Source organism: Protopterus annectens, chromosome 2.part1 (genome assembly GCF_019279795.1).
Source record: "Protopterus annectens isolate FY-2018-M chromosome 2.part1, PAN1.0, whole genome shotgun sequence".
Taxonomy (NCBI): Eukaryota; Metazoa; Chordata; order Ceratodontiformes; family Protopteridae; genus Protopterus; species Protopterus annectens.
The window spans coordinates 1,102,975,169-1,103,001,337 of NC_056729.1; the positions used below are offsets into that span (position 1 = coordinate 1,102,975,169).

Genomic DNA, 26,169 nt, shown 5'->3' on the forward strand with positions numbered 1-26,169 from the left:
ACAGGTTTTGCCGCTGCAGTTCTGCAGGGCCTCATAGCCGCTCCTAATGCTGTTTAGCTCCAGCCCCCCAACCATAGCTTTGGGACTCAACCCAAATGTAATGACTGCAACAGTGAAACACGAAGAACATAGTACAGTTGTGTACACTTACCGTAAATGTAGATGTTTGAGTGTATTCACTGTTGCAGTCCAGGTTACCCACCCGCTGCCCCCCTTATTTTTGCTGGAACTTATCTTTGCTTCTCTAATCTATACAACCTTGGTGGTGTATTTGCTTATAGATGAAGGTGAAGCTTATTTTTGGTGCATGTATGTTTTATTTACATAATTTTACCCTACCCTTTTGGGGGCACCTGACATCTGGGGCAAGAAAAACTGAATAAAATGGCGTTGGCTGCATCTTTTATACCCCTGACGACCTGACGTCAGGGAAGAGGCAACAGCAACCGACGCAGGACCCAAGACTTTGGAATTCAGGCCGACTGAAGGCAACCTGCCAGAAGGATAACCCAAATGTAATGACTGCAACAGTGAATACATTCGAACATCTACATTTATGGTAAGTGTACACAACTGTACTTTTCCCACGCTCCAGCCCCCTTGTGTGTCTCCCTCTCTCTCTCTCCTTCACTATCTCTATTACTTAGCCCTTTCAGGGCTATTGGTATTTACTTTTTACTGGAGGTGTTTTTTCCACCATAACTTAGCTCCCTATTTGGGGGGCTTGATGTTCTTTGTGTTTCACTTTTGCAGTCATCACATTTGGGTTATCTGCCTGCAGGTAGCCCTCAGCCAACCTGAATACCAGAGTCTTTGGATTTCTGCATCAGATGCTGTCACTTCTTCCAAAACGTCAGGGGTATAAAGATGCAGCCAACACCATTACACCAGTCTTTCTTGCTGTGTGGTGCCAGAAGCAGAAGCAGTTCGCAAGTGCCAGTCGGCCGACTCCTGAAATTTTCAATCTGAAGTAGTTAACTTCATTTGTCCATCAACCTGTGGGTATCGGATCCATATCGGATCCGAGCCGGCAGCTTCAAACAGCTAAGATCCGAGCTCCAAGCTCCTTCCCTTACCCATAATCCCCTGCCATCCCTCTCTGATCTCAGATCTCGTTTGCCGCGGTTGAATCAACAACTTTGAACGAGTTCCAGGCGTGGGAGTTAGTCGTTCTGTCAGAAAAAAAATATTTTTTTTCTAACTTTTCTTATAGTCTGATATTGCTTGTTGTGTGTGTTGCTCCCTAGTATTAAAATCCTTTAGTTATAATATTATCTTGTTATTTTTAGTGTAGTTTATTCCTCCCCGTGTGTGTGAAGGCATGTGTGTTGGGCCTTGTGTTGCTTTTAGTTTAACTATGTCCGAGGCCCCAAAAGCTTTTTTCTCTAAGTGCTCCGAGTGTGGCCATAAGCTATCCCCAGTGGATGGCCACACTCGGTGTGTTGTTTGCCTTGGGGTTGACCACCTTTCCTCTGGCTGCACTATTTGTGCAGCCTTCATCCCCAGGGCCCTGAAGGACAGGAGGTCAAAGTTGATTCTGGCTGGACTTTTGCCCACGGATTCGGCTTCGACCTCCTCTCACTTGGTGGCACCTGCCGCGGCAGTGCCCCCTTCCACCCCCTGCTCCCCTGGCCGGGACTCAACCTCCCATCTTAGGCCAGGAGGAGAGGGAAGCTAGGCAGGAGAAGAAGAAAGATAGACACCACAAGCGGCGGGCCGAGTCTTCCTCCTCGGCTCCGCCGGCTAAACAAGTTGACTCTCCCAGGGTTACCGGGCCTTCTCCTTCCCGGCTCCATTCACCTTGCTTCTCTCCAGAGGAGGAGACCCGGTCGCCTTCGAGGTCATCGAGGTGGCACTCCCGGCCTGCCTCGGTGGCCTCTTCTAGGTCCACCTGAAGTTTGTCCGATGCAGATGTGGACCGGATGATGCGTAGGTTCTTCAGGCCCAGCTGTAGATGGGAATGCTCATGCCTCCCCCCCCCCTCTGTTGGGGAGCTCAACCCCCTTTTTCACTCCGATTGCTCCTTCTCCGACCCACTTATAGGGTTCGGAGCCTTTGGATCTGGGTTGCATAGGAGCTGGGGGAGGTTCGGCGCCGATAGTGCTTCATACTTCGGCTCTGATCGCGCCCTTGAGTTTGTCGGGTCCCTTTTTGGATCCGAGCTCTTGGAGCCGAGAGCTGAGCTTCGGATCCGGAGGTGTCAGTGTGTCTTTGGTTCCATCTCTGTTGGAGCATACTGGCCCTTCGGATCCGATTGCTTCGGCACCGGCCCCGATCCACACATCGAATCCGAGGGTGCTGCTCTCGGATCCTAGAGAGAGCAGTTCTCCCTCGGCTTTCGATGTTGTGGAGGGGGTATTGTCGAGGGATTCCAGACCCCAGGCTCCGACTACAGGTACACCCTGCACTCTCTCTCAGACGGGCCTACCGTCCATCACCCGGCCCCAGGGGCAACCTGCGCCTGTGTCCCAGATGGTTCCCTTAGAGGAACAAGATGTGGTTGGTGAGGCCTCTTTGGACAGCCCCCCGAGGAGGTCCCTCACAAACTTAAGTGCAAGAGGAGGCACTTGGACTCACCGGAGTCTTTGACAGAAGACACGGACTTAGAGGAAGGGGAAGGTTCCCCAAGGTCACCCCCCCCCCCGAGGATGTCTCCTTCGGAGACATTATGGAAATGCTTCGAATTAGAGAGGGGTGGTCAGCCGAAAAGCCTTCCCCGGATGAGTCTGTGTTTCTGGAGGCGTTTGAGTCTGTGTTTCTGGAGGCGTTTGATGCAGGCCCATCCACTTCTTGGTTGTCTCCTCCCGCTGATCCCCTGGTAGATCTCATTACTACCAGGCCATGGAAGGAACCGGACACTGTTGAGCCCATTCCAAATTGACCGGATAAAATCCTTAGCCCCCCCCCCCTACTGATAGGACGGTATGGAGCAAGGGTGCTCCTGTAGATGCCATGTTGATGGCGGCTGCCACCAAGAAGGAACTGGCCCAGGAGAGTTCCTTGGTCCATCCTCCCGACAAGGAGTGGCGGACGATGGACCGCCTGGGGAAGCGGATGTTCGCTTCAGCTACCTTCGCGGTAAGGTTGCTGAACTATATGGCACATGTCATACGACTCCAGCGGGATCTCATCAAGGAATACGCCGGGTTGCCCCCAGAGTCCTCGTCGACTGAGGATAAGAAGGTATTCTCAGCTCGAATGGCCACTCTGAAGTCCATCTCAAACACTTCTATGCGGCTTCTCTCCCATGGTACGGAAGGAGCCGCTAGAGCTAGTGGAGCGGATGTTGTTTTGAGACGACATGCTTGGCTCCGCCTCTGCGATTTTGCAGAACCCTTCAAGGCGTCCTTCGCAAATGCACCGTTTGACAGTTCTTCGCTTTTTGGCAAGACCGTCTGCGACACGCTGGTCCAGAGCGAGAAAGACTGGAAGAAGTCTGCCGTCTGAGTCCGCTTCTCTGCTTCCCAGAGGTCCTTCTCCAGGAACCAAAGAGGGCAAAAGAAGATGTGGTTCCGGAAGTCTCAACAGTCCAGTTTCGCTCCGGACCCCTCGTCCTTCAGAGGCAGAGGAGGACAGGGTGGACACCGGCCCAGAGGCAGAGGGGGACCGAAGAATTTTGGGTCGAGAGAACCCTTTTCAGATTGGCCCGCGCAACAGCCCTGAGGGGTTACCCGACTGCTCCCTTCTGGAGGCAGTCGGGGGACGTTTCTCAAGGCACCTAGCAGTTTGGGAGTCCATTACAGCAGATCTCTGGGTGCTTCAAATCATATCCAGAGGTTACAAAATCCCCTTTCTGAATCCCCCTCCCAGACCCCGGAGCCTCCCTTATGTCCCACCCAATCAAAGGGAGGCAGCCGCCACAGAAATAAAGCAGCTGCTAGAAAAAAGAGCGATCCAGCGCATCCCCCAGACCAGTCCAGATCCGGCTTCTACTCCACGTTCTTTCTGGTGCCAAAAAAGACTGGAGACTTAAGGCCAATCCTCGACCTGTCCTTACTAAACCTGTCAGTGGCCAAAGAAAAGTTCCGGATGGTCACCATTCAATCCATTCTCCCTCTCTTACAGGAGAACGACTGGATGTGCTCGATAGACCTCAAGGATGCATACTACCACATATTGATGGACAGACGATCCAGGAGGTTTCTCCGCTTCTGGCTAGGAGCCAGTCACTACCAGTTCAGGGCCCTCCCCTTTGGTCTCACCACAGCCCCCAGGGTGTTCACCAAAGTTTTGGCAGTAGTAGCGGCCCACCTGAGACTCCAGGGAATACAGGTCTTTCCCTACCTGGATGACTGGCTCCTGACCGCCCCCAACAGGCATCTACTATGTTCAGTCAGAGATTACTTCCTCCACCTGGCCTCCCGGCTGGGAATCACAATCAACCTCAACAAATCTTCCCTTCATCCAACCCAGATCTTAGACTTCATAGGAGCCAGATTAGACACAAACCTATTGAGAGTCTTCTTAACTCCGGACCAGATTCGTACCCTGAAGCTCCACGTGCTGGCTCTTTTACAATCCTCGGCTCCTCCAGCGGAATTGGTTCTAAGGGCTGTGTAGGTTCCATGGCGGCCACGATCAATCTGCTACCTTTAGCATGCTTGAACATGAGGGTACTACAATGGACCTTGCAGGTTCAATGGTTCATCCTGCTACGCCCACTGAGTTCACCCATCCACCTCAGCAGGGCTTGCAGGAATTCCCTGCTCTGGTGGCTCCAGTCACCGGACCTCCATATAGAGTGCCCCTTTTCTATGTCCCCACCTCTAACCACGGTGACCACGGACACTTCTCACCTAGGGTGGTGGGGGCACTGTATGGGCAGAACCGTCCAAGGCACGTGGACCCATTCAGAGACCTTATTGCATATCAATGTCTTAGAGATGAGAGCGGTGCTTTTGGCGTTGCAAGCACTCCAGGCCCTTCCTCCCTTAGAGACAGTTGCAATTCAGACAGACAACATGTCAGTGGTCTGGTATATCAACAAACTGGGGAACCAGATCCTACCCACTTTGTCGAGAGGCCATGAGAGTTTGGGAATGGGCGATCTCCACCAACCGCTTTCTCATAGCGATGCACATTCCGGGTCGGTTGAACATTTTGGCAGACAGGCTGAGTCAAACCATCCTCTCACCGTACGAGTGGTCGCTGAACCCCAGAATAGCGAAGCAAATCTTCCTCAAGTGGGGTCAACCTTGCTGCGATCTCTTTGCGTTTCCTTCTAACGCAAAGTGCAGCGACTACTTCGCTCTAATTCCTCCACCAGGGGAATCCCTCAGAGACACTCTGGTGCATGTTTGGCCATCTGGTCTACTTTATGCTTATCCTCCTCTTCCCCTAATGCTAAAATTCTTGCCGAAAGCCCATCGGTTGGGGAGCAGAGTGATCCTCATAGCCCCAGTCTGGCCTTGTCAAACATGGTTCCCATGCCTATGGTCTCATCTAGTGAATCCTCCATGGATTCTAGATCCCACCCCGGATCTGATCTCTCACCCACTAGGTTTACCAACTCCAAACCTGGACAACCTCAAGCTCACAGCTTGGCTGATCCAGTTCCAGTAATAGTTAGGACTCCTGGTATCTCGTCCACTGTTAAGGCTATTTTAGTGGCCGCTCATAAACCTTCTACGAGAAAGGTTTATAACAGCAATTGGAAACGCTTTACTATCTGGGCGGAACATATAAAGTTGGATCCCTTTACAGCTCCCATACCAGCAGTGTTAGAATTTTTGTCGACCTTATTCGACCAAGGTGCTAGCTCTTCCACGGTCAAAGTCCAGTTAGCTGCGATTTCCCATTATCATGCGGGAAGTGATCTCGGTTCCTTAGCATCTTCCAAATTATGTAAGACCTTCTTAAAGGCACCTTCCTCTTAAGGCCTCCAGTGAAAGACGCAGCCCCTCCATGGGATTTAACCCTTGTTCACCAGTCCTTGACCGCCCCTCCATTTGAACCCGCCGCCTCGGTGGATCTGAAATACTTATCTTGGAAGATGGCCTTTCTCATCGTTATCACTTCGGCTAGAAGGGTTTCGGAACTTCAAGCCCTTTGCGCCAAACCCCCGTACTTGGTCTTCCATAAAGATAGAGTTTCCCTCAGAACCAATCCCCTCCTTTCTACCCAAAGTTGCTTCTGAGCCCAATATTAATCATTCTATTAATTTACCAGTTTTCTTTCCAAATTATCAAAACAAAGGTGAATACAAATTACATTCTCTGGACGTACATAGGCAATTGAGATTCTACTTGCACAGGACCGTTGAACATAGGCAATCTGAGCAACTCTTTGTATCTTTTGCAAGACCCTCTTTGGGCAAACCAGTATCAAAAGTTACATTGTCCAGATGGATTTCCCAATGTATACTTCTTGCATATAAGAGTTCTGGTAGACCTGAACCTGAAAGAGTCCATGCTCATTCTACCCAATCTATTTCTACTTCTGCTGCCTTTTGTTCCAGAGTGTCCTTGGACGACATTTGTTCAGCAGCCACTTGGGCTTCATCCCATACTTTCATTAACAATTACAAGTTGGATCTAATTTCCAGAGGGAGAGCATCCTTCGGCTCTGCAGTGCCCCAGAATATCCTTTCATGAGGACCCCCCCCAAGTTTGGGTAGCTGGGCACTCTGTCCCTAAGGTTGATGGACAAATGAAGTTAACTACTTCAGATAAAGAAGTTATGTACTCACCATAACGTTCCATCTGAGTAGGTAAACTTCATTTGTCAGCAACCAACCCCCCCCCCCCACTCCATCCCCCTAACCTATAGTGCGTCCTAGAAGGATTCCTTGTCCTTTTCTCCGGATAACACCAGGTTAGGAGTTGCAGGTGATCCTTTGTTGTAATATGCCGTTTTACTATAGCAAACTCGATCTGAGGTCAGAGAGGGATGGCAGGGGATTATGGGTAAGGGGAGGAGCTTGGAGCTTGGATCTTAGCTGTTTGAAGCTGCCGGCTAGGATCCGATATGGATCAGATACCCACAGATTGCTTGACAAATGAAGTTTACCTACTCGGATGGAGCGTTATGGTGAGTACATAACTTCTTTTTTTCGAGTTTCAGATCTGAAGTCTTCAAAAAAGATAAGTACCCCGTTGGGGATCCTTTTTTCTTGTTCTAACCAATGTCTGAAAAAAATAACAATTGTCTTGCCTGTGGAAAGCAAATACCTCGTAGAGATTTTCATTCTTACTGCGTAACCTGTTTAGGCCCAGACCATGACGTCCCTCGCTGTCGGTTTTGTGCCTTGTTCAATGCCCTAACTATTCATCGTTGGGGTATTTTTGTTGCTAAATACTTTCATTCTCTATCTCCGTACTCTGAAATGGCTTCATTAAGCCATCCGACTCCGAGCTTCCAAAAAAAGTAAGGATAAAGACAGAGACAGACCGCATAGGTTCAAAACTCCAGATGATCCTTCCATTAAGCTAGTCGCCAGTCCGCCGGTACTCAGTGAGGCGCTTTCGCAGCCCCTGATACGTGCTACTACAGATTTGCAGGCCTCTACTGAGACCCATCCGAAGATTCAGTATTGAAGAAGATTGAGTATGCCGCAAGATGCTTCTTCTACTATGGAACCTGTATATGTCTCTACCTTGGATGGGTCCGGAGCTGCTGTGCAGGCACAGGCTTCTGAGGGTGTATTCAGGCCTACTGATTTTCATATTAAACTGACGACTTTGTTTCAAGCTAAGAATACTGAATTCCTCAGGCAAAAAGCTCGCACTACGTCTGGAAAACCGATGACCAAACCGCATTCTCAGGCATATATGCCTCAAAAACAAATGATTAGAATGGCTGAGGACCTTATTACCTTAATTAGGGGAAGCCCAGCCTTCCCCCCTCTAAGAGACCTAGAACTGATTTTCTTTCTGATTCTTCTGATCAGGAATCTGATATCTCTGTTCCTTCTGACTACCAGGATTTACCCTTATCTACTTATGAGGATTCTGATGTAGAGGATTCCATTCCCTCTGCTTCTCCTCCTGAAGATTTTTCTTTTGGTGAAACCTTACATATTCTTACGGAGCATTTACGTTGGGAAAGCCAGGACTATTCTAAGTCCAAAAAGAGACTTCGGGAATTTTTACTCCTGCCTCAACACAGGCCTCTAGCTATCCCTCCTGTTCTGGAGATTGTAGATGATGTTTTCTTGGAATCCAGCCTTACCACAGACACTTTGCCTCCAGCTCCCAGGAAACCGGACAGGTACTACAGAGTACCTGACTCTCACAAATTCCACTTCAAGAATCCTATAGTTGGCCATGTGGCCTAATGGATAAGGCGTCTGACTTCGGATCATAAGATTGTAGGTTCAAGTTCTACCATGGTCGTAGTGCCAGTCAGCTAGTAGTTTAGGGTTGGGGGTTGGCCTAATGGTTAAGGTGTTTGCCTTACAAACACAAGGTGCAGGGTTTGAGTCTCACAAGGGATAATTTCCTAAGCTTAAAATGGCTTGCAAGGGTAGCTAGCTTAGTACTAATCTATGAACCTACTGCTGATCCAGAGACCATTTCCCAAGGACCAAAAGGCATTAGAGCTACTACTGCCAAAAGTCCTCCCCCCTCTTATAGGGACTCTAGAGCCTTAGACAGGTGGGGTAAGAAGGTATACACTTCTGCTACATTGGCCATTAGGGCTTTAAATTGCCAGTTTCAGATGTTAAGTATCAGCAGCATATTATGGGACTACTTAAACAGAAAATTATGTTGATTCCTGACTGTGCTGAATACAAAGATTTGCAAGAGTTAATGCATTCTGCTGAATAAGTTGGTAAACATACTTTGCAATGTGGTTTTGAAGCTTTAGAAGCATCTTGCAGGACTGCTGTCACTGGGTCTGTACTTGGAAGGCATACTTGGCGTAAGGAACAAAACTTGCCAGATCATGTTAAAGTTAAATTACTGGATGCATCCTTAAACCAAGACCGCCTTTTTGGCAACAAAGCAGAAGAAGTCCTCAAAAGGATGGAGGAAAAAGCTAAATTTATGCAAACTGTTAAAGATTTCTTACAAGTACAGATTCCTAGATTCAGTAGGCATTGGCCTTCAAAGAACTGGTCTTTTCCAGTCCCTTCCAGGCCTTCTCAGTCCAAACCTAGGAGCAGCAGACCAGCAAGACTTCAGTCGCAGGTTATGCACAGATCTAAGCAGTGGGGGGCTCCCACTTCCAAAGCAGGGAGTAGAAAGCCACCCCCCTATGGAAAAATGGCACAATGACTTATCCTCAACTCTTTCAAGCCCTCCTCAACTCTTTCAAGCCCTACTCAACTACTTGCTCCCTTAGGAGGAAAGCTCGCCCTGCATGCAAAAAACTGGGAACTTATTACTCAGGACAAATGGCTTTTAAACATAGTTTCCCTAGGCTACAAATTCCACTTCCACTCACTCCCAACCCCAAATGGATGGCCAGACCTCCCCCCAAATCAGTGGGCGGAGGCCCAAAAACAAGTGCTCTCTCTCCTCAGTATCAGGGCTATTCAACCTGTCCCAGCAGAATAAAGGAAACAAGGTTTGTATTCAAGACTGTTCAATGTTCCCAGAAAAGAAAACTCCTGGCATCCTATTCTGCACCTGTCTATTCTCAACACCTTTCTGGTGATTTCAAAATTCAAAATGCTAACTCTTCAACAGCTTCTTCCTATGCTAGCCAAGGATGCCTGGCCGGCAACCCTAGACTTAAAAGAAGCTTACCTGCACATCCCAATAAGGGAATCCTGCAGAAAATACCTATGTTTCAGGGCGGGCTCCATGCATAAATTTGTACAAGCAATACTTTTTAACAAATACTGTTGTATTATATAAATATAAACTTTTTATCGAAGTATTAGGATATGTATTTCTGGTAGTTTGCCATCAATGTTGTTTCCCCTGTAAGGAGAAAATATTTTTTTGAGTAAATGTGTTTTTTTTTGAGTAGGTTTGTATTTTGTTAGGATGTTAATTGTTTAATTGAAATAGGTGGGGTGGTTGCTTATGGGTATTTAAGAGCAAGTTGTTTGGTATTTTAAATGTTCTGAGGAAGACCCGATTGTGGGAAGAAAGCGCTCAACTTGTATTTTTGAGAGATCAATAAGTGTCTGGATACCTACAGTGGTTGTGAAGTGGAAATCTGTATCGTTCTTGGCAGTCTCTTCTGTGTTTGGTTACTTATATTATTCTAAATATTTTATTAACACTAAAAAGTCTTTCATTTTAAAACATTAAAACATATTTATTACACTTTTATTTAAGCAGTCCTTAGTTTGTTTCTAAACCTAAATAAAGCTAAATGACATGAACTAGGGGCAAAAACGCCCCTTCCTATACACTTTTAAATGGGATTAACATGGAACCAATAGGATCGAGTATTCAGATACGATTACCAATAACCTTCATGTTATGGTTCAATCATATACTTGAATAACATGAGCTAAAAACGTACACGCCCCCTCCTATGCATTTCTATTAATGGTTAACATTAAACCAATCGAATCGCTTACTAGGACGTGGTGGCCAATAGCCTAGAAGTTATATCTCCATCACATACCTAAATGACATGAAATAAGTACAACCATGCCCCCTGCCATGCATGCCAATGAGTGGTTAATATCGAACCAATAAAATGGCATACTCGGACTCAGTAACCAATAACCTTCATGTTATAGCATAACCACAATGACTGGCAACAGACACACCTCCTCCTATACACGTCCATAACTTGACCTCATTACTTTATACTATCCATAATTTTATGTTAGCAAATAACATTAACTTCATATTAAAGCATTTAAACATTGTTTATCTAAAGAACTTCTAGATCACCTAGAGATGGCTTTTAGTTTAAGAAAACATAAAACAGATGCTGCTTCATTTAAACCTGGCCAGTAGTGTGCAGCCAGCCAAAGTTGCCAAGATAATTTGGCTTTTTCGAGAAGTAATGGCCAGGCACCACCTCTGTTCAGTTAGGAAAGAGTTTGCAATACAACAAATTTAAAAGGATGATCTTTATGGTCGGAAGTGTACCTATATAGAGCGTTAGTTATTTTTTTATTTCGCATGTCAGATAAATGTTTGCTAGTTCAATTTTTTAATTTCTGCTCGATCTTGCCTACATAAAAACATGGGCATGCCAAGCAGATGTCATAATACATGACCAAAGCTAACAGATCCCTTCAAGAAAGGGTTTTAGAGCACCAAAGGGATGTCAGGAATAAAAAAGAAAGTAATGCTTTTGCACTACATACTTTAGAAAATGGGGTAACACGTGTTTTTAAAATTTTTTCTACTTTAGGTTTTAGATTCAGATATGAGGGGCAGTGACCTACCCAATCGTACAGAAGCAGCAGAACAGAAGTGGATACTGCTTCTTAATGCAGACACCTCCAGGTCTTAATGGTGTTTTCACTTTTTAATCTTTCTTGAAGGCGCGCCCTCCGAAACACTAGTATAGTCATTTTAATTAGAGGTTTGTCTTTTATTGGTTTGATTGTTTCTTTGCAACCTATGTAATTGCTTTCTTCTGTATTGAGAATGTCTGATGAAGCGGTGTGAGAACCGTGAAAGCGCTTACTTTGTTGTACTTTGTTCTCTTGTGTATCAAAAACTGGTTTTATTTTAAGCCTTGCAGGCTCGCTACTTTTATTTTATTTTTATTTACCTGCTTTTATTGTACCTTTCCGAGTCATGTTGTTGTTTTTTACTATATTTATATATTTTTTGAATTATAACATGAGCATGGCTGAGAGTGCTGCTATTGAGTTACCCTATAGATTGGAAGCCTCCCAAATGACTATGAATGCTACAGATCGCTTGAGCCGTATTTTGAATATGAACAGTAACCCACTTATTGGTGCTACGCTTGACATTGACCTGACTTCTACTTCTGTTGACAACTCCAGTGAGAATGAGCAGTTTTTAGCCTTTATGCTTTCTTTTAGAGACTTAGAAAACAAGCTCTATAAATATAAGCGTTTACAGTGGCACGGGTTGCATTTAGAAGCTTCTCTACAGCACAGAGGGCTTTGTGTGTTGAATATGCCTAGTTATGGTGACACCTATCAAGAACTACTGAGGAGATGGCAGCAGCTTAATTTACGTTCAGTACTGAATACATTAATCTGCTGATTGTCTTTTTTCTATGGTGAAGCAACTTTTAAGTGATATTGTTAGCTTGCAAGCTAACATTTTCAAACAGTTTACAACAGATATTATTGCCGATAAGTTAGATCGGCTGTATGACAATATCATGGTCTATGAGAAACGCCTAGAATTGGCAAAAGTCAAAAAATTACAAAGGGATATTCGAGATTTTAGCAATAATGCAGTTTTTGCATGGCCGAGGGATCAACCTAACACTCGTGTGACCCCTCATGTTGATCGGATATCCCAGGAAATAACAGACATTTCGCTAGGCACAGATAGTGTTCCTAAGCCATCTACTTCTAGTTTGACTGTGGGAGAAGCTCCAGCAACTGAGAAATCTGTTTCTTTACAGAATGTGAATAATGCACCTGTTTTGAAAACTAAGAAAAATCAATCTTTACTTCCAATGAACAAAAGAGAGAGTATTACAACCTCCATACCACGAGGGGCCACTGTTGGCAAGCGTTCTACTTATTTTTTAGAAGAAAAATCCATTACGCTTTTTCCCCTACAGTCCCCTCTACCCATCAGGAACAGATCGAGGAGTGCAGGGAGGAAGGGACGCCTGCAGAGACCACACAGCATGGACAGGCTGCAACAAGTGGTCAAGAAACAGAGTTTTTAAACTGAAACTTGATTTTCAGCATTTCTTCGCTTCAACTTACATTGGCTCAAATAGAGCTTTTAGATTAGGGTTTATCATTCGTCCCTGCAAGACGAGCAGACCAGGCCGAGTTGCTGAATGATGTAAGAATGTTGGGTAGATCTTTGACTTTAAAATCTACCTTTAATTCAAATAATACAGGTATGACTAATAATAATATATATAGGAAACCTAGCACATGCTTGCCTTTACCACATCCAGTGATACAGACTTTTATTAATACATGTGAAGATCACTTTAGACAATGCTTTCTTACTGGGACTAAATCTGCTTTCTGTAATATGACTCAAGACTATGTAGCTCTAAATGAACTGAAACATTTACATTCTATTAAAGTCAGACCTGCAGATAAGGGGGTGTATTTGTAATTTTAGATAGGGATTTATACTCTCAACAAATGAGATTACTGTTATATGATGCTGATACTTATCAGAATGTCTCTAAGCTGATTGTAAATGGTATAATGGAAAAAGTTTATTTTTTAATGTTTAATTTACTCATGACTGGTCTCGTAGATGAGAATCTTTTTAAGTATTTTAATGTTGAGCAACCCCTTGCTCCAACTATATATGGTCTACCAAAAAAACAACAAGGACGTGGCTCTACCACACATGCATCCCATAGTTTCGGGTAGAGGGTGGTGTATGGATCGATTTTTATGGAGAATACTTTGCATCCCTTATTCGAACAATGTGACAGTGTTTTGAAGGATAGTAAAACCTTTTTGGAAAGACTTTATATTAAAATGTTGGACGTTGGTAGGGATTATATTTTTGTTACTTTAGATATTGAGTCTTTATTTTCTAGAATCGCCAATGACTGGGGAGTGGATATCATTAGATCATTCCTAGTTGAGAATAATTGCTTTACAGGAGACATGGTCACACTTGATATTGTGTTGGAAAATAATGTCTGCATTTTTGAACGTGAATTTTTTCTGCAGAAGGTTGGCGTGGCTATGGGCACTGCTTGTGCAAATAGCTACGCCAACCTAGCACTTGTACAATGGGAAAAGACTTATTTATTAACACGTGAAAATATTTATTTTGATTGTATCCATTGGTACGTTCGTTTTGTGGACGATATTTTTTTCTTATGGCAAGGGACTGTGGACCAATTAGAAAGTTTTATTGAATTCCTACATCAAACAACCAATTTTCTTAGATTCATACATAAATACTCTGCTGAAAACATAGATTTTTTTGGATGTTCAATTGAATAGGTCTGACCTAGCTAACCTTACTACTAGCATTTACAGGAAACCTACACGGAAAAATGTTCTTTTACATAAAAGAAGTATGCACCCTAGGCATATATCCCTCGTAATGTTTTGAAGGGCCAAGTGTATAGATTGTTAGGCTTGCACAACGATGATCAGGCTGCACATAAAGCCCTCGAATTATTGAAGCAGGAATTTCTTGAGAGGGGCTATACTGGTCCTGAGATAGATACATGTATCTCAGAAGCCTGGACACATAGGGAAGGTAGGTGTAAACCCCATTTTGAGACTGGGCAGTTCTGTAATGATCCAGTTGTGTGTCATCAGTGACTGATATTTTTAGGGTTTCATTACAATATTCTAGTGACTGATATTTTTAGGGTTTCATTACAATATTCTAGTGACATCAGCAATTTCTGTGACATCATTAAGGATAATTGGAAACTTTTGAATTGTGTACCAGAACTCAGAGGGAAGATTGGTGAGACACCCCATTTCTCTTTTAGGAATAACAAGTCCTTGAAGAAGCATCTTTGTTATAGATCTTTTTCTGTTACCAATAGGTTAGAGTCTACTAAGACTGGCACCTTTGCCTGTAGGAATTGCTCAGCTTGTAAATATATTAGCACCCTCCAAACACACACACATCCCAACATAGGTTTTACCATTAATGTTAGTTTTTATGCTGATTGTAAAACAGCCAACATTGTTTACTTTGCTTCCTGCCAGTTGTGCCATGTTTTTTATATAGGTAAGACTAACAGATCCCTTAAAGAAAGGGTTTTAGAGTACCAAAGGGGTGTCAGGAATAAAAAAGAAAGTAATGCTTTGGCTCTGCATACTTTAGAAAATGGGGTAACACATGTTTCTAAATGTTTTGTACTTCAGGTTTTAGATTCATATATGAGGGGCAGTGACCTACCCAATCATACAGAAGCAGCAGAACAGAAGTGGATACTGCTTCTTAATGCAGAAAGACCTCCAGGTCGTAATGGTGTTTTCACTTTAAAACCTTTTTTGAGGGCACGCCCTCTGAAACACTAGTATAGTCTTTTTAATTAGAGGTTTGTCTTTTATTGGTTTGATTGTTTCTTTGTAACCTATTTAATTGCTTTTTTTCTGTATTGAGAATGTCTGATGAAGAGAACTGTGAAAACGCTTATTTTGTTTTACTTTGTTCTCTTGTGTTTTAAAAACTGGTTTTATTTTAAGCCTTGCAGGCACGGTACTTTTATTTTATTTTTATTTACATAATTTAAGGGTTACCTAAATAAAGGTTTAATAAATTTTAAAGTTTTAATATAAAAGTATTCCTACTGTTAATAAACCATTATGAACAGTATAAAGAAATTATGTTATGTTACGGACACGTATAGGAGGGGTGTGTCTGTTATTGTGACTGAGTTTTAGCATGAATGTTATTGGTTATCGTACCCTAGTATGCAATTTCATTGGTTTAATGTTAAACACTTACAGATGGACACATGAGGGGGTGTGTTCTGCCTCTAGCCTATGTCATTCAGTTATAACATTAAACTTATTGGTTATAATGCGAAGGTGTGTTTCATTATGAAACTTGATTGGTTCAATACTCTTTTAAAATGCTTTTATTTTATAAGATATTTTATCTGAATAAGTTCCATTTTCAGCGGGATGAAATACTCTGTGGTGTAAATAAAAGGATTATATATATTTATCTCCAGCAGTTGCTCTTTATTTAAGCAGTATTACCAATTTCCTAACAGGAATTTATTGAGGACGACTGCTACATGCTCGCACTTTGTTTGTTTGCCTGTGGTTTATTGCTTTTTCTCTTCCAAGTCTCCAGATTCACAAGCCCCTGCTCCCAAGAGGCCAGATAGATTGTGTGAAGTGTCAGATGATTGCAAGTTTCTCTGTCAGTGTCCCTCTGCTGATCTAGTTGTGGTCTACATTGTCTCTGATAAGTCTTCTTGCTTGTCTCCTTCTGCCAAGCTATTACCATCTGATAAGGAAAGTAAAATTCTTCAGAGACTGGGTAAGATGTTACACACCTCCACTTTAGCTGTCAGAGCTATTAATTACCAGACTCGTATGTCTAGGAATTCCTTGGCCTTGCTTTTTCAGGCTTCACAAGATCTGGCTCATTTATCAGAGTCTAAAGTTAAAACACAGGTCCTGTCGCTTTTGTCTCAATTAGTTAGACATTCCATTAAGTGCAGCTGTGATGCTGTTGCAGCATCTTCTAGAGCTGCTGTTTCTGCCTCTGTGCTTAGGAGGCATTCATAGTTGAGATTTCAATCATTACCTGATGATATGAACACAAAATTATGCGATGCCCCTTTAGGCAAGTCTGCACCTTTTGGTACTGCTGCAGCTGCAGACTTTATTTAAAACTGTGCAAGAAAAAAGGAAGGAGCTCCAAGATTTGAAACACCTGTTTGTTTTACCAGTTCCTAACTAAATTTCTTAGAAACTTCCCTGACAAAGCATCTTTTGTTAGGAGACCTGTTGTTGTTCTTCTGCATCTACATCTCCTTTCTAAGGAGACCTCCACAGTTGAAAATTTCTGCTTCAGCTCTTCCAACATATAAGCCCTTTCAGACCAGGACCAGTTCTCTGTGACAACCAGCACCCTCTTCCAAGTCATATTCCTCTATCTCTTCACCTCTGTCTTTTCCAGCCTGGGCGAGGATCACTCAGGATTTCTGGGTTCTATCCATCATCCAAAATGATTACTTCATGACTTGGAAGAATCTCCCTCCTTTCATGGGAATTCCACAGCCCCCCTTCCAGACAGCTGGAGTTGTTCCCACAGCTCCTATCTCAGCTTCTTAAGGCACTAATCAAAGGTTCCACTGGATCAGAGAGGCAGAGGTTTTTACCTCTGTTTTTGGTTCCAAGAAAGGATAGCCCATGGAGGCTAATTCTAGACCTCTGTCATTTGAACACTTTCCTGAAAGTGCCGTCTTTCCTCATGCTGTCCCTACAGATGCACTTTCCTCTGATTTCCTCCTCAGTCTTTCATGGCACCTCAAAGATGCTCATCTACATAGTCCCATTCATCCTCAATACAGGAGATTTTTATGTTTCTCGGTGGATTCTTTGCCCCTTCAGTTCTCTACCTTGCCCTTTGGACTTTCCGAGGTCCCAAGGGTGTTCACAAAGTGCTTGGTCCCCGTCACTGCCATTTTGAGGGTCCAGGGGATTCAGGTATATCCATATCTGGGCAATCTCCTTTGTTCTAGCACACAATTCAAAGCAGTTGTCTCAAAACCTTCTGGAGGCCATTCATCTCCTTCAAAGCCTGGGGTTCACAATAAATTTCAAAAAATGCAGTCTGACTCCATCACAGGATCACATCTTCCTAGGGTGCAGGTTCAGAATGGACCTGATGATGTTTTTTCTACCAACAGACAAGGTTCACACTCTCTTACTACCATCATGGAAAGCCTTCTGTCTCTTTCTTCTGTCTCAGCCAAGGGAGTTCCTAAGACTTCTTGGATTCATGGCTTCCATGATTCCCATGCTGCCCTTTGCAAAGTTTCACATGAGGAAATTTCAGTGGTTTCTAAAGACAGTCTGATCTCAACATACACACCTCTAGAGGTGCTGATTCCTTTACTGCCCTGCCTGAAAACAGAGCTCCTCTGGTGGACTCAGCAGATTTCTCTGAATCCTGGCCTCCCTCTCCTTTTGCCCCAGCCTTCTCAACAGCTTTTCACAGATACCTCAGACACAGGCTGGGGGGCAACCTTTGCTTCAAGGAAGGTTCAGGGTCTCTGGTCTCCATCTCAAAAGAGGAAGCACATCAACATCAGAGAAATGAGGGCTCTGATTCTAGCTTTGCAGACTTTTTATCCTCTGTTTCTACCAAGTCCTCTGAAAAATTTTACAGACAACACTACTGTTGTCTGGTACATAAACAAATGGGGGGGGGGGTGCCAAATCTTACCTTCTCTGTAGGTTAGCTGTCAGGGCATGGGAATTGGCAGTTCAGTGCAAGGTAACCCTTCATGCTCTTTACCTACCCTTGGCTCACAGTGCAAGGTAACCCTTCATACTCTTTACCTACCCTTGGCTCAGAACTTTGTGCCAGATGCTTTTAGGAGGTCCATGACACACTCCCACAAATGAATACTTCACAGGAATGTATTCCTGGATCTGGTTCATCGGTGGGGTACTCCACATCTGGACCTCTTTGCCTCCCTTCAAAACAGACAACTTCTTCTATTTTGTGCCAGAGTCCCACATCCTCTGGCTTGGAAGATGGACACCTTTTCCTTTTCATGAAAGGCGATGTTTCTGTGTGCATTCTCCCCTTCCCCTCTCATTCAGAAAGTCATGCTGAAAATTCAGCAGGCCAAGCCAAAAATATTGTTGGTGACTCCCTTTTGGCCAAGGCAACATTGATTCCCTCTTGGGGCATCACTACAAGTTGCCTCACTGGCTTGACCTACTCACACCGGACAAGGGATCCTTGCTTCATCCACATATGTCAACATTATAAATGATCCTGTGGGTGATCAACTTCTGAGTCCTTTCAGGCACCTTTTTTCACAGGATGTGCTTCGGGATTTGCAGGACTCGTAGGTTTATAGGTTGGTACTAGGCTATCGGCCCTAGGGCCTATACAAGCCTAGCCATAACAATTCCCTGGCTATTTCTTCCCACACTATTTACTTCCCTGGACCCCTATCTAGCAGGACGACTGACGTGATCCCGGGGTGAATTTCCTTTCTTCCATCCAATCATCAAGGTTCCTTTTGAAGAGGGCCAAGGAGGCACTCTGCTTGACATGTATGGGTAGTCTGTTCCAGAGTCTGGGGCGTCTCTGGGTCAGGAGCCTATCCCTCCAGCATGTTTTGTTTATTGTGATGACAAGATTTAGATCCCTGGAGCATGTGGCTCTGAGGGATTGGGATTTCTTTAAGTGTAGCACGTCCAACAGTTCTGGGTTTGACATGGTCTTGTATGTTAAGCAGAGATCGCCTCTGAGTAGACGATATGCAACAGAGTATAGCTGGAGTTTTTTAAGGCGGTCAGCATAGGGCATCTGCTTTAGGTCTGTGATTCTTTTAGTGAGGTATTTCTGTGGCCTTTCCAGTTGTTGCAGATGTCTTGAGAGGTACATACCAAATGGGGCGTTGTATTCTATAATGGGTCTAATGAGGGATGAGTACAGTGGGAAAATGACCTCCTTTTGTCTGGATGAAAAGCCCTTAGTGATGAGGTGTGCCACATAGGAGGATTTCCTGACTGTTGTGGCGATGTGGTTATTGAAGGTGAGACCACTGTCCACCTGTGTCCCTAAGTCTCATCCCACTTTCGGTGTTTAGTGTACTGCCACCTATGTGGTAATTTACGGGTACATGTTTTTTCCCAAAGGAGATAACTATACATTTCTTGGCATTGAGCTTGTGCCCATGGCTCTGGCACCAACCATCTGTTTCTGTAAGGCCCTTTTGTAGAGTATCCACATCATTTGGAGATTCAATAATGGCTCCCAGTTTGCAGTCATCTGTGAACTTTGTTAGCCAGAGTCCCTTAGTGTTGGCCTGTACTTCAGAGAAGTAAATGCCAAACAAGAGCGGCCCCAGGACTGAACCCTGAGGCACTCCACTTGTCACTTGTCTGGAGCTGGATTTGGAGTCAGCTACTTTTACAGTGTGGGATCTGTCAGTAAGCCAGTTGGCCACCCATCGAGTGACGTAGGGATTAATGCCCAGCTTAGTAAGTTTATCTATGATTCCAGAGTGAGGGATGGTGTCAAAGGCCTTAGCAAGATCCAGATAGGCTGTGTGGACTGCCTTACCCTCATCCACGGCTCTGAAGACTGATTCGAAGAAGTCAATCAGGTTCAGGAGACAAGATAGGCCCTTCACGAACCCAAACTGGGTGGGGTCCAGTGTTTGAAGGTTGCCAATATCTTTGTTTATAAGTTTCATGATAATACGCTCCATGGCCTTGCAGATCAGGCTCGTCAGACTGATGGGGCGGTAGTTCCCGGGATCCAAGGTGGATCCCCCCTTGTGGAGTAGGATAACTAGCTCAGTGATCATGAAGCCTGAGGTGAGGGTATGATTAAACATGACACTTAGGTGAGGTGCCAGTTCATTTTGTAGTTCATGTAGTACACAGCCCGGGATGTCATCTGGTCCCATGGATGCTGTCACTAGAGGACTGAGAAGGAAAAAGGTGGGCAATTAGATTGGTTAAGAGACCTTTCATTCACCACCTTAGGCATAAAGGAAGGGTTGGAGGAGGCCAGAAAACCCAGTACTTGGAAATCTTACACCTCCAAATGGAGAATATTTTCCATCTAGTGCCTTTCTAGAAGCCTAAATCCACTCTCCATGGACATTCCAGTAGTACTTTCTTGTGTGAATTGATTAGCAGTGGCTTGTCATATTCCTCTGTGAAAGTCCACTGTTCCGCTCTTTCTGCTTGTCTGCCATTATCACCTCCTTTAGCTTCCAGATTGGAGATAAAACTTTAACTTAAAGGCGTTTTACATGTTATGCCTCCCAGGAAACCCGTTCCACCTCCTTGGGATCTTAATTATGTCCTAGAGAAGCTAACTGTGGCCCCTTTTGAGCCTGCATTTTCTGCTTCTCTAAAGTTTTGCACTTTGAAAACTGTGCTTCTGGTAGTGTTGGCCTCTGCTAGGAGGATTTCTGAGATTCAGGCTTTGATGGGATCCTTGCCTTTCTTGTTTTTTCACAAGGACAGAGATGTTCATCGTGTTTCACTGTTGCAGTCATTACACTTGGTTTATCCTGCTGGCAGGCTACCCGCAGTCGGCCTGAATTCCAAAGTCCTGGTCTGGCATCGGTTGCTGTTGCCTCTTCCCTGACGTCAGTGCGCCAGGGGTATATAAGATGCAGCTGATGCCATTTTCTTCAGTCTTTCTTGCAGCGCGGTGCCACGAAGCAAAAGCAGTTCGCAAGTGCCGACTCCTGAGATTTTTTGAAATCTAATTTCAGATCCGAAGTCTTTAATAAAGCTAAGTACCCCGTTGAGGAAATTTTTCTTGCTCCAGACCGATGTCAGTAAAAGTTAACAATTGTATTTCTTGTGGGAAGCAAATACCTCATAAGGATTTTCATTCTTGCTGTATTCCTTGCCTAGGGCCTGACATTGCTGGTTGTCGGTTTTGTGCTAGATTCAACCAACGCACTATAAAGCGTCGGTTCGATTTTGCTTTACGTTACTTTGGCCGAAGGTTTAACTGTATAATGCCATCGGAACAACCGACAACCGGAGTCCATAAAAAGCGCAAGGACAAAGAAAAAGGCAGGCATCCGAGGTCCAAAACCGACGACGAATCCTCTTCTAGGCCCTTCACCAGTTCGCCGGTTTTCAGTGAGGCGCTTTCGCAGCCCCTGACACCCGCTACCTCAGAGCCACAGGCTGCCTCCGACTCCCATGTGGAGACAGCTAGGCCTCTGGAAACTCTAAAAGTATTGGGTCTACGGAAACAATTCCCTCAGATGGGTCTGAAGCCGCTGTGCAGGTATCTGCTTCTGTGGGTGTTTTCAGACCTACACAGCTTACTAGTAAGGCCACTTCAGCAGCCAAGGCAAAGTCTAAAACACCTTTAAAGACAAAGAAACAAGTACAGCATTCTCCTGGACAGTCGTCCATGCCAAAGAAACAGATGCTCAAAATGGCCGATGACCTAATTACTTTGATCAGGGGTTCCCATCCCCCTCCTGATAAAAGGCCTAGGCTTGACACTGATTATGACTCCTCTGACCAGGTTTCTATTTCTTCTGATTCCTCTTCAGAACAGGGATATTCTTTTCCTCCCTATGAGGACTCTGATGCTGAAGAATCTATCCCTTCAGCCTCTCCTCCTGAGGACTACTCTTTTGGGGAAACCCTGCACACCATGAGGGAACATTTCCATTGGGAGAGCCAGGATTATTCAGAATCCAAGAAAAGGCTCAGAGACTTTCTTTTATTGCCTCAGCACAGGCCTCTTGCTATCCCCCCTGTACTAGATGTTGTTGTTGATGTTTTTTCTGAATCCAGTTTGACTCCTGATTCTTTACCTCCTACACCAGTTAAGCTAGATAGGTACTACAGGGTTCCAGATTCTCATAAATTTCTCTATAAAAACCCTGCTGCTGATTCAGAAACTATTTCTCAGGGTCGTAAAGGGGTCAAGGCTTCCACTGCAAAAAACCCTGATGTTCATCGTGCATACAGCTGCAGTCATTACAGATGGGTTATCCTGCCGTCAGGCGGGTCCTCGGTCGGCCGAATTCCAAAATCTAGGTCCGGCGTCGGTTGTCATCGCTTCTTCCCTGACGTCAGTGCGGCAGGGGTATAAAAGAGGCAGCCGACGCCATTTTCTTCAGTCTTTCTTGCCGCACGGTGCCCGAAGCAGAAGCAGTTCGCAAGTGCCGGTCGGCCAGCTCCTGAGATTTACGAAAGTATTTCAGCCAAAGTCCTCTTTAAAGCTAAGTACCCCGTTGGGGAAACTTTTCTTGCCTCAGACCAATGTCAGACAAAGTTAATAATTGCATTTCTTGTGGGAAGCAAATACCGCATAAGGATTTCCACTCTTTCTGTATACCTTGCTTAGGCCCAGACCACGACGTCACGGCCTGCCGTTTTTGTGCTAGATTCAACAAGCGCACTATTAAGCGCCGGGCGGAGTTCGCCCTTCATTATTTATTTAATTATATCATGTCGTCGGATACACCGACACCAGTTTTGAGCAAAAGACGCAAAGATAAGGACCGACATCCGAGGTCCGCACCGAGTACTGAGACCACGCTTAGGCCGACTACCGGTTCTCCGGTTCTCAGTGAGGCGCCTACGCAGCCCCTGATTACCGATGAAACTACATTACCGGTGACTTCAGTACCCGAGGTCGCAGGCTCCTCGGTCTCCATTCCTACTGCAGATACCGACGCCACTCTTGGCGGGGAAACTCAAAATTTAGTCAGGCCTGCCATTTCTGAAGGCGTCTTCAGGCCTTCCACCTTCTCTATTAAATCCTTCACTAAATCTAAAGCAGCCATGAAAACTAAAAAACAGGGTCCTCAGACCTCCTGTCAAGGTCCCATGCCTAAAAAGCAGATGCTTAAAATGGCTGAGGATTTGATTACTCTCATCAGGGGTTCTCAACCCCCCTCTGACAAAAGACCCAGACTAGAGGAAGACTACCCTTCCTCAGACCAGGCTTCTGAAGACCAGGATTACGCCTATTCCCCTTTCGAAGACTCTGATGCTGAGGAGTCTATTCCCTCGGTCTCCCCCCCCTGAGGACTACTCTTTTGGGGAAACCCTGCATACATTGAGGGAACACTTTCACTGGGAAGGCCAAGATTACTCAGATTCCAAGAAAATGCTCAGGGAATTTCTACTGCTCCCCCAGCATAGGCCCCTGGCTATCCCTCCTGTTTTAGATATTTTGGATGATGTGTACACAGAAGCCAGCCTTAATCCAGATTCTTTACCTCCAGCCCCTGTTAAACCAGGCAGGTATTACCGGGTTCCTGATTCTCACCAGTTCCTTTAAAAAAGCCATACTTCTGACCCAGAAACTATTTCACAGGGTCCCAAGGGAATTGAGGCCTCTACTGCTAAAAACCCTTTACCTTCAGAGAGAGATTCCTGCCACTTTAACCATGAGGGCATTAAACTGTCAGTTCCATATGTTAAGTACCAACAGTTTTTGTTATCTCAGTTGAAAAGCAAAATGACACAAACAGAACAACCAAATTTGAAAGAGTTGCAGGATTTGTTGCATGGTGCAGAGCAAGTGGGTAAACATACCTTGCAGTGTGGTTTTGATGCTTTAGAGGCCTCGTGTAGAGCTGCTGTTACGGGGTCTGTTATACGTAGACATGCTTGGCTCAAAGAGCAAACCTTACCAGATCATGTCAAAGCAAAATTATTAGATGCACCACTTCAAAAAGATGTATTGTTTGGTGTTAAAGCTGAGGAGGTACTAAAGAAAATGGAGGAAAAAGCAAAATCAATGCAAACAGTGAAAGATTTCCTGCAGGTACAACCTCCACGCTTCAGCAGAAACTGGCCTTCAAAAATGTGGTCCTTTCCAGCCACGGACAGACCTCAAAGGGGCAGATACAGACGCCCAAGGGGTAGAGGGCAACCTCAAGGATCTTACAGAGCAAGACAGTGGCAAGCACCAACCCCAAGAGGTGGAGAAGATAGATCACAGTCATTCAGAAAACAGACACAATGACTTCCCCCTATACCTGCCAAGCAAAGCTTTAATGGCAGCACCTTTGGGCGGAAAACTGGCATTATTTTCAAAAAATTGGCATATTGTTACAAAAAACAAATGGATTCTGGACATTATAGACAGAGGCTACAGGTAACACTTTCACACCCTTCCAAAAATGAGAGGCATGCCAAACCTGCCACAAAATCAAAGGGCAGAGGCACAAAGACAAATTTCCGCTCTCATGGATATGAAAGCGATTCAAGAGGTACCTGCAAAAGAACAAGGTCAAGGTTTTTATTCCAGACTATTCCTGGTACCAAGGAAAGACAAAGATTGGAGACCTATCTTAGACCTATCCATCCTAAACACATATCTACAGGTGCCAAAATTCAAGATGCTCACATTACAGCAGCTTCTTCCCATGCTGGGCAAGGAGTCTTGGCTGGTAACATTGGACCTCAAGGAGGCATACCTGCATGTCCCTATCAGACAAGATTGCAGACGATACCTCAGATTTCTTGCAGGTTCAACCCATTACCAATTCTCTGCATTGCCCTTTGGCTTATCTACTGTGCCCAGAGTGTTTACGAAATGCCTGGCATCAGTAATTGCCTTCTGCAGACTACAAGGAATACAAATCTACCCATATCTGGACGACTGCCTGATCCAAGCAGACAGCAAGGACATTCTATTGCAGCATCTGGCGTTTGTAATAAAACTGTTAAACTTCCTGGGATACACAGTGAACAAAAAGAAATCAAAACTAATACCTTCTCAACAGATAATTTTCCTGGGTGCCAGCTTGAATACAACCACCCAGATGGCCTACCTCACGGCAGACAAACAAGGGCAACTGTCTCAATACTTCAGCAAAATGGCAACTTTCACCAGGCTAACTGCAAGGAAAGTCCTGCAGGCTCTGGGATTCATGGCATCTTGCATCCTACTAATCCCATGAACAAAGCTGCATATGAGGAAACTTCAATAGTACCTAAAAAACTTATGGTCTCAACACAGCCACAGCTTGGAAACAATTATACCACTCATTCCATGCCTTCAAAAGGAATTTTTGTGGTGGGCTCAAGCATGCCAAAGAAACACAGGTCTCCCTTTCTGTGTACCTCAAGCAACTCAAATCATCACAACAGACGCCTCAGACTACGCCTGGGGAGCACACATGGCAGATCATTGCATTCAGGGAAAATGGTCCCAAAAAGAGAAGCACCTACACATCAACCAAAAGGAGATGCTAGCCGTGCAAAATGCTCTTATGACCTTCAAAAACCTACTGCATCCAGGCCAGTTATTGATAAGGACAGACAACACCACAGTCATGTGGTACATAAACAAACCGGGGGGAACTCATTCATATACCCCCTGTGCAGGCAAGCCATGACCCTATGGAACATAGCACTGGAATTGCAAATTCAGCTACAGGCACAATTCCTGCAAGGGAAGGAAAACACACTGGCAGACAACCTAAGCAGAAATACGACAGATCCACACGAATGGAAGTTGCATCCTCAAGTTTTCACAAAGATAACTCAGGCATGGGGACAGCCGGACATAGATCTATTTGCTACCCACAGAAATTACCAGTTGAAAAAATTTTGTTCAAGGACCTATCATCCACAGGCCTGGAAAGTGGACGCACTCTCTTTCAATTGGACAACATTGACAGTCTATGCCTTCCCGCCTCTTCCTCTACTGACCAACATTCTATTAAAAGCCAGAGCAGAGAGGCCACAAATGATTCTCATTGCTCCAGACTGGCCAAGACAACATTGGTATCCGCTCCTAAAGAGCCTGACACACTTCCCGCCATGGATCCTACCTCTAGTCCCTCTTCTGTTGTCCCAGCACAACTGCAAAGCCCTTCACAGCCAGCTCAAAACCCTAAATCTAGCTGCATGGAGAATTCCTTAATTTCCCAACAGACTCTCCTCTCCAAGGAGGTGCAGGATGTCATCTTGGAGGC

The 26,169-nt window shown here is 44.8% G+C and overlaps 1 protein-coding gene and 1 non-coding gene across 2 annotated transcripts in view; both read left to right on the plus strand.

Annotated features, from left to right (window-relative positions):
- CDC5L (cell division cycle 5 like) overlaps positions 1 to 26,169 on the plus strand; it is a 1,268,000-nt gene that overhangs the window by 338,982 nt on the left and 902,849 nt on the right. The gene's annotated exons all lie outside the window — the stretch shown is intronic.
- Positions 8,261 to 8,333, plus strand: TRNAR-UCG. Its single transcript has one exon. It is a non-coding gene; the product is annotated as a tRNA-Arg (tRNA).